Raw genomic sequence first — 16,412 nt, 5'->3', positions numbered from 1 at the left:
CTCCGCTTCGGAGCAGGAACAAGTCACGGGAAGAGATGGGAGATGAGGCAGGGAAATAACACACCAAACTTCCAAACTTCTTCATTTCAACAGAATAGATATAATTTCTTGTTAATAAATTATGAGAAAATGCACAAGGAGAAAATATTGCTTTTGATCCAGGGCATTTTTTCACACAAATGCTTGGTGAGATGTGTCCAGAGGATGCTTGCACAGCTGCTGTGCGGGCTGGGTGCCCCGCTGCCCAGCACCCTGGCAGGGGACTTGGGGTGTCACAGTCACAGCCCCCAGCCTGGTAGCAGCAGGAGTCACTTCCCTGAAGTGCAGAGGTGGAAATGCCGTGAACATCTCAAGGCCAGCATGGGCAGTCCTGGTGTCCCTGGGGTGGCAGAAGCACCCCTGGGTGCAGAGGGAGTCACCTGCACCTCTTATGCACACCAGGGCTAAGGAGCCTCTCCCAGAACCTGGATTACATTTCCCGTATGTGAATTTGCTGTGAAATCAATAAACGTGCTGCCTTTTGGAGTCAGTTCTTCCAGCATCTCCTGCTAGGATCTTCTGTATAGTTTCCAAGCTGAATTTTTCCAACTTCTGCTTTGGCTTTCAGATCTTGTCATGCACTTCTCTGCAAGACTGAGGCTGCTGAACTGTCAAGAACTGTTCTCACTGAGATCAGGGCATCCCTCAGTCTTCTCTCCTGCAAGCTGAGCTGTTTGTGCACCCCCAGTCTTGTACCGGAGCTTGTTTTCTGATACCTGGACTGCCTGCATGGCCTTCCTTTGCAGAATTTGTGTCCTTCTTAATTCTGGACACCCGAGCTGGAAATAACATCCATAGCAATGCTTTCAGCAGCAAAGTGAATAGAGGCAAGATTGCTCCCCTACTTTTCTTTGATATTCTCCCATTATATATTCCAGGAAGGTGTCGGCTGCTTTTCAGCGTGCAGTTGAAACGAGCTCATGTAGAGGCAGGTACCTGCAATCATTCCTGAGACTTCTGCGTCGCGGCTTTCCAAGCCCCGTCCTGGAGATAAGGGCAGCATGCCTCCCTCCCAGGTGCCTTGCACGCAGCTGTATGAAAATGCATTTAGTTGGATTACAGCCATTTCACCAGGCAATTGAGGCCATACTAGAGCTGCAGCCTGGCCTGCTCGTTATTAACATCCCTACCAGCCTCTGCATCACCTGCAGACCCTACAGCCCCTTCACAACCACCACAGCCCCTCCTGCTCATGGTGACCACCAGACAGAAGCACGCACAGCATTACTGCAGGAGTAGGTTCCCCAAGGGACCCCAGGACCAAAACCCTGAAATCCCTCAGTAACCTTCACACTGTGAGGTCTGCCTGAGACAGGTGTGAGTCCTTCTAGCGTGTGCCTGGTAGTTCCTTATGTAGTGTGGGGTTTTTAATCCAATTTGCATGTGATAATAAGCAAAATGTTCTGAGGAAATCCAAGTTTGCTCTATTGGTACGCTTCCCTTTATCAGCCTGACCTATAATTCTGTCCAGAAAGGGACCCCACAAAAACACATAAGCAGCAGGGTTGATATGTGAGTCCCTGGGCTGCGCCTTTAAATTTTTCTAAATACTGGAACTACACTGACATTTCACCAATCTTTTGGAATTTGCCCACTTTTCTAAGATCTGATAAACCAAAGCATTGGCTTGAGCTAGTTCCTTCTAGACTCTTGAGCATCAGCTGTCCGGATGATCTGCAAATGCTGAATTCGAGGAGATCATGCCTCACATCCCCCATTGTTACAGATGGCAGGATTTATATTCCATCCACAGTATCATCTGGAGATGAATATATCCTCCTGCTTCATTCCAAATACAGAACAGAAATATCTACTAAACATTTCTGCCTTTCTGCACCAGTCACCATCTGGCAAGAGCAGGCAAGGAGCCGTGCTGAGCGCCAAGCTCGAGTGCTCCGTGGGGATGCTCGTGCCGTCCCCACCACCCGCACACACGTGGGGCACGGCGTGGTGCCTTGCCCAGGGCTCTCCCCACTCCTTGGCCCTCCTCAGAAAGCAGGGACAGACCCCCGGCCCGAGTTCCCTGCCCCAAGGGCAAGCTTGCAGCCTGGCAATAGCACCAATTCCTGATTCAACCCCCAGCCAAAGGCCCCATTACCATGTAAATCACTGCGTGAGGGGGACCGGAGGGCAGGGAAAGGGGAGCTGCCCGATGGGGGAGGCTGAGATAAGGGTGCTCCGATTGAAATTCAGAAATCTTCTTTTCTTCTTTCCCTGGCTACTCAAAGAACAGATTAAAGCCAGACAGTCTTGCATGAAACGTGCTGGGGGAAAATACTGCAAGAATCACCCAAACAGTGACTTGAAGGTGCTTGCAATGCGAGTTACCTCTTTTATCTCTCCAAGGGGCTCCCTTGCTTGAGTCCCCACCACCATGGCGCCGAGTGGCACCTGGTGCCATCACACACACAGGCACCAGCTGGGCTGCCCACCTGCAGGAAGGGCACACAGAGCAGGTGGCCACAGCCCCGGGCTGCTGCGAGTGAGAGCCCAGCAGAGGGAACCCAGCCTTTTCCTTCTTTTCTTTCAGTGTTCTTTATTTACTTTTTATTGCATATGGCAAAGCCAGGAGGAGAGAGGGTGAAAAGTGAATAAAATAAAATAAAATAAAATAAATAAAATAAAATAAAATAAAATAAAATAAAATAAAATAAAATAAAATAAAATAAAATAAAATAAAATGGCACAAAGCCTGCAGGGGAGAAGGGAGGCATTCCTGTGAAGGAGTGCCATCCTCAGCCTTGGGACACCGTGGGACGCAGAATTCCCTGCTCCAACATCTGCGGTGCTGCTTTGCAGAGCGGGGCATGGGCTTAGTGCCAGTGCATGATCTGCTTCTCGCAGTGCTTGCTGCAAAGGATGGGGTCAGCCCAGCTGCACCCCCCTCAGCAGCACCGACCCCATCAATAATGGATGGCTGTGGAGCCAGGCAGTGCACTGCCAGAGCGGCGTGGACACCTGACACCCCCAGCAGCCCCCTCCGGCACAGTGCTGCTGGCTGATGCTGCCTGCAGGAGCCACTGCTCGTGAAGGTCACTTCTGCGTCCTTTTCCCAGTGTCTGGGCTGTGACACGGGGCGTTGGCACCCACCAACACCCAGTGCATGACCGATGCTGACTGGCACAGGAGGCACGATGCCTCAGGGGTCCCTCTGAAGAGGCCACCATGCTGTCCCCGTGCACTGAGGTCAAAGTGAGCAAAAGTTCACTTGGAAACACAGAGGAATGCACTTTGTCCATCAGACTTCTCCCATCAGCAATAAGAATCCATTTTAAGCTCCATTTGATTTTAAAGAGCTGGAGTCTGCCTCCACCAGCCACTCCCGAGGGGGTGCAGACGCACCCTCCCCAAAGCTGGCGGTGCCCCTGTGCTGCCCTGTGCTCCAGCCTGTGGTGACGTCTGCCAGCTGTTTCTCTGATGTATTACAAATGCAGTGGCTGCTCCCCAGTGCTGGGGTCTCCTGCCTCCCCCTGAGCCCTCCCAGCACTGGGCTGAAGCTCTGCAGTGGGGTCGGTGCCACTTTGTGTTCACCACAGACCTCGCCATAGTGGTGCCAGCGATGCTCGGCCCCCCAGGCTGGGGGCACGGCTCCTGCTGTGGCTTTGCTGTGCGTACACTGCCGAAGCATGTTTTGCTTTTTTTTTTTTTTTTTTTTTTTCCTTTCAGCATCCTTAAATCCCCCTCCTGTTTGCCTTTTTGAGCATTGCTAGCGCTTCAGCGAGGAACCCGCGGGGACGCAGAGGTCTGGTATCTGAATGGAAATGCAAAGCCTTGCAGCGCATGGAAACGCCAGGGTTGTTTTTTCACCGCGTGTGGCATTTTGCTGCATCTCACCCACCCCTGCCACCAGCCGTGTTGTGACCCAGCCGTGTCCCAGAGCCACTCCGGGGGGGGCTCCAGGGGGCTCCAGGCTCCGAGGGGACGCCGGGGGGATGCGGGGGCGGCGCTCCCCCTGCACGGGGTTGCCATATCAACAGGTTCCCTGGCAGAGACCCTCGCTGTGGATGCAGCATTTTTGGAAGGCGTGGGAGCCCTGATGTGAGCCTGCCTGGCTGGCACCAAGCCCCCGAGCTGCTGCGGGCTCCACCCCAGCCCCACGTCCCCCTCGGGTGCCATCGCCACCCGGGTGGGCTGTGGGATCCTGAGCCCACAGCTGGTGCCCTCAGCATCCACATCAGCAGGGCATCAGGGTGCTGCCTGTCCTCACTTCAGGGTGGGGAGAGGAGTTTGTACCCACCTGCCCCTTGAACACCCACACTGTTACACTGTGGGGTTTTGTCTGAGCAGGAGGCTGAGGGAGCAAGGGGTGGTCACCGCGATCCGCCCAGGGCATGGGGTGCCCCAGGAGCCACCAGGATGATGGGAGGGAAGAAGGGAAGGAGGTCAATGTGTCCATGGGGTTAACACAGACCTGGGAGAGCTGCAGGGTGGTGAGGGGAGGCCACGTCCCCAGCCGAGGGCAGGGGCCCCGCAGTTGACTCAGGCGGCGGAGGGGAGGAATTTGCTGGTGAGGCACTTGCTGCCTCAGATAGTTGGGATGCCTGTGCCGAGGAGGGTGTTTGCATTCCCTCCCTTATCTGCTGCCCCGTGGGGCCCCTTCAGCCGCAGGGCAGGTTCTGGGGGTGGGGGAGCAGGGATCCAGGCGCCAGCGCTGCGGTGGCTGCAGACACCTGTGGGGCCAGGTACGGGGCAGGGATGGGGCCAGGGACAATGCCTGACCCCCAGCATCCTGGCTCTGCTCCCCACCCCTGCCCTCGTTACCCCAGGAGTGCCCCACGGGTCTGCATTCACCCCATGGGGACCCCCGCTGCTGCTGCCTCCTGCTCCCCGTGCTCCCCACAGGTACACTGAGTGACACGGGGCCTGTGGGGAACCTGCCGGCCCCGCTGCTGCCCTGTGCTGGGATGACAACTGCCCGTTGATTCCTCCTCTGCTTTCTGGCTCTCCGTGAGCCTTAGATCCGTGGCAATACTTTGCCTCTCACTCCACGACAACTTAATTTCTATAGTAACCTCCTGTGCTGGAGCTTGTCGAAAGGCCTTTTGAAAATCTGAATAAACTATGTCGAGTGGTTTTTCTTCTACCCACTCTTTACTGGAGTATTAGAAGAACTCTAATACAACAAATGAGGCTGGATGCTCCTGTGCAGAAGCTGTGCTGGCTGACGCCGAGCACGTTGCAGTCTTCCAGCCGCTCTGCCTGCCCCAACCAACCCCACCAATTCGGCACGGCCACCCCTGCCCGACCCCACTCTGCTGAGCCCCCTGGTTCAGGACAGCACCGGCCCAGTCCTGGGTGAGCACAGAGGGGGGGCTGCAGCTAACTGCTCCGGCTCATTACAAAAGTTTAATTAATCCACGGAAATTTCCTATCTGCAAATAACTCAGACCTTATGAAATTCCAATAAAACCATTTATCACAGCTGGCAATTTGATGCTGCCAGCAAAGCTCTTGGACGCTCAGGGAGTAATTGATAGCCTAATATAATTTTAAATTAGGGTTTTTGTCATTAATTTCAGACCTCGGAAAACACCCCTTTGTTTGGAGTGACCCCCCCCCCATCTCCTGCTGCCTGTCCCACCGGTGCTGCCCGCGGAGGCTGGGGTCCCCCCGTGTCCCTGTGCAGGGCTGTGACACTGACCCTTTGCTTTTGGGATGGCCAGGTGGGGCCCAGAGCCCTGATCCCAGGCCCCATCCCACGGTTTCTGCTTGTGCAAGGAACAGTTAAGAGCACCTGCTCTGAGTAATTTCAAGTTAGGCATCCCTCACCTTGGGGCGGCAGTGGGATCCCTCACCCCAGCCCGTCCCTGCTGAGTAACGTCACCGTGTGTTGCCAAACACCACCGCAGCCTGCTCTGGGGCGGCTGCTTTTCGGAGGTGGGAGAGGGAAAATGATCCCTGTACTTACGTGGTCCTAACTCCACAACATGATCTAAACCTTGCAAAAGATGCTGAGGAAATGAATGCGTGATGACAGTGGCGGTGACAGGCGCAGTCCCCCTGCTACAGCGCTCACCGCTGATTCACAGCGGAGCAGCACGGAGAGGAGCCCACGGCGGGGTGAGTCACGGGGAGCCCCCGCCCCGGGCAGGGCCACGGCCACGCAGAGCCCCCTGCCCCTTCAGAGGCTGGGGACAGCGGGGACGAGGGTGCAGGAGGGGCTGGGAGGCGAACGGAGAGGCTGGCGAGATGCAAGATGTGAGCACGTTTGATGTGGTTCATTAGTTAATGGGTGCGCCGGGGCTTTGAAAGTGCAAAGCACTGAACAGGTGCAAAGGAATTCGTGTTTTAAATTAGTTATCTATTTTTTTTCCCCCTCTTTTTCTAAGTCAATGCCACGAGGAGCAGCTGTGCGTGTCCGGCCATGAGCAGCCCGGCTGTGCCAGCGCTCAGTGTGGCCTCCAGAAATACCGTCGGGGCCGTGTGTGGCTGGTGGCACCACGGGGCCGCTGCACGCCGGGATGTCCCCAGCCCAGCCACATCCCCTCGCCCCGGCAGGACACGGGGTGCAGCTGCTTGGCCCCTTCCTGGGGACCATCGGGAGCACGCCAGTCCCGTAATTGAGCCGGGGAACTATTACCATGTTAAAAATCTGGACACGACGCCGTAATGAGATTTGCAATTTGTCCCAGGCAGGCTGCAGCGTGCTCTCCCCATTAGGGGCCGCGTGCTGCTCGCAATCACATTAGTGGGGCTGGGATTTAGCAGCAGGAAATCAAAGTGCTCCCTGCAGACCCCAGTCAATAGCCGGGCAGCCGAGGGACCCAGGGAGCCGCTCATTCACCCGTGGCTGCAGGGGGCCGGGCTGTGCCGTGCCCACCTGCTGCCATTGCCCTGCAGGTGCTGGGCCCCCCAGGGATGCTGGCCAGGACCCGGCCATGCCATGCTCTGCTCTGAAGCCCCAAAAGCTCCAGGTCACAGGGAGCTCCCCCCTGGCCACCTGGCCTCATTTACTTTTTTTTTTTTTCTTTTTTCTTTTTTTTTTTTTTCCTTGGGATCTATCAGTTAAACAGATTTCAATCTACGCAGTCTGGAGCTATTGATACCACGCCGCGCTAATTTGTTAGCAGGCTGTCAAGTAGCTAAAACTAAATGCCAAATATTAAATGAAGTTGGTGTGGTGTGGAAGGGCCCAGCACTGGGACCTGGCTTCCCCTGGCGTCAGGGACCATTTGTGGGTCTCTCCTGCACACCCCAGCCAATTCCCATGCTCCCAGCTGCTCTGGGGATGTCTGACAGCAGCAGGGGGGCACCCACAGGACCCCCAGCCCCACAGGTTTAGGAGAGCAGGGGCTGCCCCACTCCCTGCCTCCACACGCTCCCTGATCTCTCCCCTCTCTGCCCCACGACAGGGCTCTGTCCCCGCACCCCCAGGTGCCCCCTTTGCCCCCCGCACGGCTGCACCCTCGGCCTCACGGCACAGTGGCGGTGGCCGTGCAGGTGCGGGGGGCAGCACTCCCCGAGCACCGCGCTGAGGCGATTATTTATTCGGTGAGTTATGACTTTGTTTTCCCCTGTGTAAATATCTGGGAAGCGCAGCTAATGTTCTGTGCACAGCCGAGGCAATTACAGCCCTTATCAGAGCGCTGCCACCCCCCCCCCCCGGCCCCCTCAATGCAAATCAGCCCCGGCTCCCCCCACACCCTGTGTGCAGGGAGCAATTCCCATGGATTCAGCCCTACAGAGCCGGCCCTGAGCTGCCCGCACCCCTATGCTCCTCCAGCCCTGCTCAAGCCCCAGGTTGGCCAGAGGAGCTGGGGTGCCCTGCCTGCTGTGCTCGGGCTGCCCCCACCAGCTGGGCGCTGGGTTCCCTTCCAGCTGTGCTGGGGGCTGCAGATGTTGGGGGGTGAGCCTCCCGTGACGTGTGGGGAGCCTCTCCAGATGTTTAGGGACGGGATGGGGCTCCAGCCGTACAGGGCTGCCCCCCCAAGCTGTGCTTGCGAGGGGTGCTCCAGCTGTGCTGGGATGGCTCAAGCTGCCCCCGAGGAGCCCCACGGCCCGGCACAGATGGGTACAATCCCAGGCCGCTCTCCCACAGAGCAGAGCGGGGCTGCTGCTCCCATCCCAGGGCTGCTCGTTAGCCCTAACGAGGCGGGGAGCCAGGCAGCGAGGGCACCCAGCCCGCCACAGCCCGTGCCCGGCAGTGGAGACTGCGCGGCGGCCGAGCCTCCCGGCCCCAGCCCCTGGACGACAGGCAGCCCCGAATCAGCTTCATTAAGAGCCATTGATCTGTTTCCTGCTTAATATATTTTTCATTTCCAAATGTTTTTTTCCAGGCTCCACAGCGTTTGCAGCTTGTACCAATTAAGGCGGCAGCACAGAATGAGCGCTGCAGCCCATTAATTAAACTTATAGGGGGAGATTAAGTGCCCACTCCATCCTCCCTGGCAGCTCTCTCCAAGCAACAGGCAGGCAGGGGACTGGAGCACGGCCGAGCGCTCACGTGCCACTCACCAGCCCTCCCTGCCTTCCCCCCAGCCCACCACGAGCCCCCAAAATGTGCAGACACCCATGGGTGCAGGTGTTGCCTGCGTGGGGGAACAGGGTGTGGGGCTCCTGTGCCCTGTGGCTCTGCTCCAAAGGGGGACACTGAGCCTTGGTGGTGCTGCATCCACTTGGGGAATGGGTGCAGGGCACGTGGGGATGCTGCCGTGCCCTCTGGCTGATGGATTAGGGCACGTGGGTGGCCCCGCACACCCCCTGTCGGGATGAACACACCCTCGGGGATCACCCTGCCTGCAGCGAGGAGCCAGCCACCAGCACCAACCCCACAAGGCAGCCGCGCTCGCGCTGCCACACACAGTTGCCATGGAAATGGTGACACTGTCACAAGCAGCCATCCTCCAGCCCCAGGCACCCGGGCACCATGCGGCCCCGCAGGCATGTGGGCTCCTGGGGATGCCGGCGGGACGCCCTGCCCCAATGGGAGGGGATGGAGCAGCGGCTCTTGGGCACAGCACGGGCAGGTGCAGGGGTACACGGGTACGGATGAGTCCCCCAGGCACAAACCGCTCATTTGGAGAAATGCTGGAAAAATAGAGACGGGCCCAAAGCCTGCAGACCAACCCCGGCTGCTGGAGCAGGTGAGCTCCCCATGGGGGGGTCCTCCCGTGGGATCAGGCAGAGGCACCGGGGAGGTTTCGCCATGTCTGGGATGTAGCTGGGGCATCTCCCACGCTGGCTCTCCAGGTCTGGCAACCCGCGAGCATCTATGGCTGCTGCTCCCTGCTACAGCCTGTCCTCACAACTCTGTGTGCAAAAAGCATGGAGAACGAGATCCCCATCAATGCAGACAAGGATGGTGATGGAAAAGTGACAGTGCAAACAGCAAAGGGCAGCTGAGGAGATGCTAAGCTCTGGCAAGCAGTGGGGCATTCATTGGGATTGTGTCAGCAAAGAGCTCGGAGGGACAGCGGGGCGCATCCCAGCCCAGCACTGTCACACAGCCCCGCTGCCTCCAGGGCAGCAGCCGAGGCCGGACCGAAACTATTTGTACGTTCCATCAAAAGGCAAGCTAAGGATGCAGAAGCTTTGCTGGCTTGGCTTTGTGCGGGTGATACGGAGGCTTGCGAGATGATAGCCACAGAGATGTCTGCTGCAGCATCGCAGCCTGAGCTGGGGGCACAGCAGAGCTCCCTGCACTGCAAGGGGTGGCACCACGAGGCTTTATGGGAAGAAATGGGGTCTCCTTCCTAACACACGCTGCTCTCACAGGGGATGGAGGGGATGGCCCTGGGGGAAAACACCCCCAGTGGTAGCGTTGGATGTCTGGTCTGGCCCTGAGGGCAGGGAGCAGACTCAGCTGGGGTTAAGGCAGTGGGGTGAGGACTCTGGCAGCGGGCGGTGGGCTCAGAGGGGCTGGGGGCAGCAGAAGGCCCAGCCTGGCCAGGCACAGGGGCTGCAGGGAGCCGGCTGTGTGGCTACTCCCCTGGGTGAGCAGGGGCGAGGGCAGGGTGCCCATGCCCAGCGTGGGGCACACAACCAGCTGGGACCCCCGTGCAGCCCTCTGCAGCATCAGTGCAGCTGCTGGAGCACCGGCAGGCATTTTGGGACCCTCCTAAAGTCCAGACTTGGTGCACAGCCCCGAAAGGTGAGAGCTGGGAGCAGAGCGGGGCTGCAGGGCTGGGCTGGGCTCTGCTGTGCCCATGGCAGCAGCGCGGTGGCACCCGCTGCACAGCTCCGTTTCCCTGCCTCGTTGCTTTTGATTTAGCAGTTGCTAGAGAAACTAAAAGTTGCAGTTTGGGGAGCATCTGCATTTTAATGAGCAATTACCAGCAGTGCTGCTCTGGCCCAGCTGTTGCTTGCAGGGTCCCCACTGCTGCTCGGGGCTGCCCTCACTGGGGCCGGGTCGGGGCCATGGGGCTGTGCCCATGCCCTTTGGGGTGTCCCCAGCCGGTGCTGGGCGGGACACCAGGGCTGGTGGCACTGTGGTGCCCTGGCCTCTGTGCTGCTCGGTGCCCCCTGAGCTCCTGGGGGCACCCCATGGCTCTGGGACCCACCAGCTGCACGGAGCAGTGGGGCTGGACAAAAGGGGGGTGCAGGGGCCCAGGGCAGGACTCCCACACCCTTTGCAGCCCCTCAGTGTCCCCTGTCCCCTCCCCGGCTCACTGGGCCAGCCTTTCATTTTAACAAGGCTTTCAAGCTTAAGTGCTGCTTGCCATGACTGGGAAAAATTGATATTTTGAGAATGAGCTTGCGAGGGGCCATGAATAATTCACAATGGGGCGGTTCTGTTCCCATAAACAGGTTGCTAAAAAAAAAAAAAATACAAAACACGTAGCGCTTAACAAGGAAACAAATTACCATCCTGCAAACTCCAGGCCCCGCTCAGCCTCCCCTGAATATTTAATCTCCAGAAATGGGCTCTGGTGTGCAGGACTCATTGCCCAGGGAGGGCATAGCCCGGGGCAGTGGGACGGGACTCTTGTCTTCTGCACCACATCTGGGGGACCCCATGCAACACGGGAGCATCCCAAATCCTGCCCCAGTGCTGCGGTGAGGAGCCCAGGACCCCCATCCCCAGGCGGTGGGGACAGGATGGGGCCACCCGCTGCCCGGGGGTCCGGCTCCCCACGCCAAGCTGGCAGCCCGCGGGCGAGCAGAGTCTGTTTGCTGCCACCCAGCTTCGCTCCCCGGCTGCTGGCTGCTGGCTGCCTTCCAAGCGAGGCGGCTCGGTGACACTGATCCAGCTGGCTTCCCAGCGGGGGGACCCCAGAGCACCCCGGGGACGGGATCCAGGGCTGGGAGCAGGTCAGGATGATGAGCATGGACTCATCCCCTCCATAGGCACCCCCCAAACCTGTCTGCCTGGGGATTCAAGCAGTGGTGTGGGAGCCCCCAGGTTCTCCACCATCACCCTGAGCCCCATGGACAGCGCCCAGGCCCTGGGGACAAGGGCACATGTCAGCTCTGTCCCCAGGGCCGAGGGCACGGCGCCGGGGCAGCAATGCTGAGGACGAGCCCCGCGGCCCCGCCACTGCGCCGGGAGAATTAGCGGTAATAAGTCATGATCATCCCCTGATGACGAGCACTTAATGTGTGCCAGTTCTGCTATCAAAGTGCCTCTTAAACCCCAATCGCCCTGTCGATAGCGGTGGCAGAGGCTGATGGATCCCCAGCCGCCCGCTCGGGGCGCTCCCGGCATGCCCCAGGCGGGAGCATCGATTTCCCTCTGCTGCGAAGAGCCAAATATTTGAAAAGTGATAAATAAGGGGAGCTGCCGGCTCGGTTGCACGCGTCAGCGCCCGGGATTAAGGCAACGAGGTGAGACTGCCCAATTAAATCCCAATAAAAATGGCTGCAAATTCAATTTTTCCCCTCGTCCATATCCATTTCCAGTGCCGAGGGTGTGGGGGGGGAGCTGATAACACAGAGTTCATCGATTGTCACTGCCAGGAAGAAATCTCTCTGAATTCAATTAGCTTGGAAAACATGCTGGGCGGCGCGGGGAGGTGGCTGCCCTCTGTGAGCACCCACCAGGCACGGGGTGATGGCACCCACGGGTGCCCACAGCGCCCTGGAGGGGTGGAGGCATCGCCCTCGCCATGCACCGGTGTTTCTCCTGTACCAGGGAGGTCACCCCGGGTCTGGCACCCGCAGCTGGGAGTGAATTAAACGTGCCCTCTGTGTCCCCTGGGTGGACGGCAAGTGACCGGGAGCTGCCCACGTGTCCCCAAGTGTGGCTGCACTTCAGGAAGGTTCCCGGTCTGTGCTGACCCCATAAGCAGCAGGGCTGGCCCCGTGCACCCTGGCCCCAGGGGATGGGGAGGGCAGCAGGTCCTGACAGCATGGGGAGCTGGGGGGCTGGGGCTGGGGGCTCTGGCTCTTCCCCAGCTCTGGGGCTTCAACGCGGCACGATGACCCTGCCGGGATGAACAGCCATCGTGTCTCATTGCCTTGGAAACCGAGCAGCAGCACTGCAAAGCCTTCCCTCTCCTCCTCCTCCTCCTCCGAGCTGGGCCCGCAGGAAGGGGCCGGGGGGCTTGGGGACGTGGGGGCTGTGCCCCCGCTGTGCTGCCGTCCTCCCTGCTTCCTCCTGCCCAGGTGTGAGGAGAGGTGCGAGGCCCAGTGGACACTGAGCCCCCACGGGGAGGTGTGTGAGGGGCTGGGGGGCCCAGCTGGCTCAGAGGACAGCACCCACTGGGGTGGTCACAGTGGGGACGGTGACACCCGGCACGGGACAGTGGGGTCAGGGCAGGGCCCTGCCTGCCGCTGCTGTGTGCCTCCAGCACTGCAGCACCAAGTTGCCTGGTAACCCTCCTCCTCCTCCTCCTCCTCCTCCTCCTCTTCCTCTTCCTTTTCCTCTCCTCCTCCTCCTCGCAGCCCAGGGATGTTCCTCTCACCAGGCACAACTGAGCTTCATTCGGCAGCCCGGGCACTCAGAGCTGGTCCCAGCCTCACTGGCCCCGACTCCCAGGGAGGAAGGGAGCCCCCACTGCTGGCCCTGTGCTGCAGGGGTGGGCAGAGCCCCCAGGTGGGCACCCCTCAGGTGGGCACCCCCCAGGATGCCAGCCCCTGCCCCTGCCCTCCCACTGCAACCCAAAGTTCCTCCTGGGGCCCGGGCTGAGAGTTGATATTCTGCCCGCTCCCCTACACACATTGGCAATTAGATCATAATTGTAATATTTGCATATTCATAACAGCTGAAATTAATCGCATTTGCATAATGGTAATGAAAGGGACTTCATTAATTACCGCTTTTTTTTCTGGGGATTTTGCATATAAATGGCTTCCATTAGGCAGGTTCAGCGGGTGGGAAGGCAGCAGAGCTGTTTTGGGACAGAGCTGCCCCCGGTGCGGTGACCGTCCCGTCCCGTCCCGTCCCGTCCCGTCCCGTCCCGTCCCGTCCCGTCCCGTCCCTGGCTGCTGGCTCCTGCCCGTCCCCAGCCCCTGGCAGCCCAGCGGGAGCAAGGATGGGCACCAGGGCTGCTGCAGCCACAGCTGCTCGAGGGCCAGACCCGGGGGCACTCGGTTAGTGTAGGGCTGGGGTGATGCTGCTCGGGGCTGGGAGTCACCTGGTGCCGTCCTGGTGTCCCCATCCCATCGCTCTGCCTCTCCTCCAGGAGAGCCGTGCTGCCCAGAGGCTGTCACCATCTCTCCCTCCTGCTGTCCCCAGGGCTGCCACCAAAAGGGGACACCAGCACCTCTGGGGTGTGGGATCACTCCTGTGTGACAAACTCGGGGAGCCCCTCTTGGGCAGCCCCACCACGGAGGGAATGTCGAGGGGCAGCACCAGGGCACCTGCGGGACCCCAGAGATGGGGACGTGGGGACAAATGGTGCTGGTACCCCTTTGTCCCCAGATGAGACGCGAGAGAAGAGATGGCAGCTGAAGGTAGCACGTGGAGGCTGGAGAGCTGGGAGCAGGGAGTGAAAGCTGGCAGTCGGCAAATGCAGATGCTGAAAATATCAATGAGAGCCAGCGGCTGGCGGAGTTGCGGGGAGCAGGAGATAATTGTGGAAGCAAACTGAGATAAAATCAACTGCAGGCAGCAGCAGCCTGGTCTGGAGGTGAGGGAAAGGTGACAAAGCTGTGGCCTGGCAGAAATTCTGCTCTAGGTTGTGCTGAGTGCAGGACAATGGGTTCACCCTGGCGTGAGAGGGAAGGGCAGCATCCTGCGCTGGTCCGGATGCCCCGGAGCTGGGGGCAGTGGGGAGCTCACATCCCATACAGAGCCAGGAATGTCTGGCTGAGCATGTTCAGGGCCTCTGCCTCGCAGGGAGGATGCTGCAGCTCCATCGGGGTGCAGGGGCACCTCTGCTCTGCTCTGCTCTGCCCCGGCCGGGGCCGCCTCCTGGCCCTTGTTGCCTCCTAATGAATGGCTCCGTTCCTCCTGCTCCCCTCTCGGAAGAGGCCTGCAGAATAAATCAGCGCAGGAGACAGATTATGGCAGCTAAAGACTCCAAATGAGATGATAATTGCCGTGGTAATGACAGCGAAGAAGACCTGATGCTGCGGATAAGGAAATATCTCCACTGCTCTCGGCTGGTGCCCGGCCCAGGGCTGGCACGGGTGGCACTGCAGGGACTGTCCCCAGGGCGCCGTGACCAGGCACCGCTCCCCTCCCACGCTGCTGCTGGGGGGGCACGGGGCTGTCCCAGCACCGCCTTTGCCCCAGGAGCCCCCCGCAGCACCGGGGCACCCAGCGTCCATCCATGTGGCTCCCCAGCACCCGCAGCATGTCCCAGCAGAGGCGGGGATGCTGCAGCTCCGTGCGGTGCTGGACTGTGCCTGGCACCCCAGGGTGCGGGACCAGGCACCGGCTGGGAGCACTCAGTACTTGTGGCTGGCCCTCTGCCACGGGGCCTGATCCTGCAGCCCACCATGTCCTCAGCACCTGCATCTGTAGGGGCACTGCTTGTGGGGTGAGGCTCGGCAGGGGGCCAGGAGCTGGGGTCGGGGCGCTGGGCGCGAGGCGGGCGGCACTGCCGGGGCTGTTTGCCTGCCTCTCCCGCCGGCTGCGTGTCAGCTCTAATTAGGCAAACTTCTGTATTCATTGCGAGCCCAGCCAGCGGAGAATTCCACAATTGAATTTTAATGCCCTAAAAACACATTACAATCAGCCTGATTAATTAAGAGATGGCTTAACACGGTGACCGGGCTGCAGAGGGACACTTCAGGCAGGACCACGGGGCTGCAGCCTGCTGGGGGCCAGCAGGGCCAGTCCCATCCCCAAATCCCCACAGGGCTGCAGGAGGGGACGGAATCCCTCCCTGTGTCCCACCACCAGGACCACTGGTGCTGTGCACCCCGCAGCTGCTCCCCAGCCGATGGGTGATGGCACAAGCCCGCAGGTGCCCTGCAGCAGATTTGGGGCTGGTGGCAACGCTGGGCGTGCTCCCCGGGTGCAGGCAGCCGCCGACAGCGTGATTGCAGGCGTCTGCTTAAATATTTGTGTGGAGCGACAAAGCCCTGGGCTGGTGGGGAAATCGCTCCCCGCCGAGGTGGCTGTTACGGGGCTGATTGGCACCAAGATTACAGGGGTGCAGGGGAATCGCTCGGAGCTGACAAAATAGTTGTGACAAACGTGCGTGTCGGGGGTGAGGGAGGCGGGCGCAGCCACGGCGCCGGCACAGGCGGCCCTGCAGAGGGGCAAAGCCCGGGGCAGAGCCTGCAGAGCCCAAAATTGGTGTCTGTGGGGGGCAACAGGGGGTGAACAGTGTAAAACGGGTGGGAAATGGGGAAATTCATAATCATGGTAAAGGAGAAGTTACAAGCAGCAGCGCATAAATCAGGGGGAAATTGATAAAGGGAGCCTCTTGCTGGGAAGGGACCGGCAGAGGAGGGAGGAATGTCTAAGGCATAATAAGGCCAAAAGAAATCCTGGCAAGGCTATAAATCCTGAGCCCGCTGGAATTGTTCGAGCGCTAATGATCATGCAAAAACGCCAGACACGTTTAACAAATATTTCTGCTCTGTATTTGGAAAGAAGCGGGACGACATGTTTGAATCATACAAGAGTGATGAAGCCGTCTATTAATTACTGCCGGGAATGTTAAACAACATCTGCCAGCTCAGCAGGCCCAGGCACCGCCTGCACCGGCCTCCTCCAAGAGCTGGAGGAGAATTTGGCCTCCTCGTTAATTTCCCGTGAAATCTTGCGATGGCACGAAGAGCCCAGAGCCCCACGTGGGGCGAGCCCACCTGTGCTGCTGGGGCCGAGGCGGATGGACCAAAAGCGGCCAAATAGCAGGAAAATGATGCTGAGGGGCTGGGGGGTGAGCAGTGTTGGGCCTTCACCTCCTTGCCTTGGCCTTGCCGGGATTGATGTCACGTCCAGCCCCAGCTCTATGCTCGCTGATGAAGGATAGCCATAGCACCGGCGGCGGTGTGCGTTTGTTCCCCCATGTGTGATGTATGGATTTTCATCTGAG

General features: G+C 59.3%; 1 long non-coding RNA gene across 1 annotated transcript; it reads right to left on the bottom strand.

The window, feature by feature from the left end:
• Positions 1–80: 80 nt before the first annotated feature.
• Positions 81–2,349, bottom strand: LOC311440631. The gene is made up of 2 exons (XR_014695493.1): positions 2,138–2,349; positions 81–1,070 (listed from the first exon to the last, which is right to left on the bottom strand). It is a non-coding gene; the product is annotated as an uncharacterized lncRNA (long non-coding RNA).
• Between the last annotated feature and the right edge of the window lie 14,063 nt (positions 2,350–16,412).

This window comes from Aythya ferina, assembly GCF_964211825.1.
Source record: "Aythya ferina genome assembly, chromosome: 8".
Taxonomy (NCBI): domain Eukaryota; kingdom Metazoa; phylum Chordata; class Aves; order Anseriformes; family Anatidae; genus Aythya; species Aythya ferina.
Note: the sequence above shows the minus strand (reverse complement) of the source record. Positions and strands in the feature narration are given on the sequence as shown.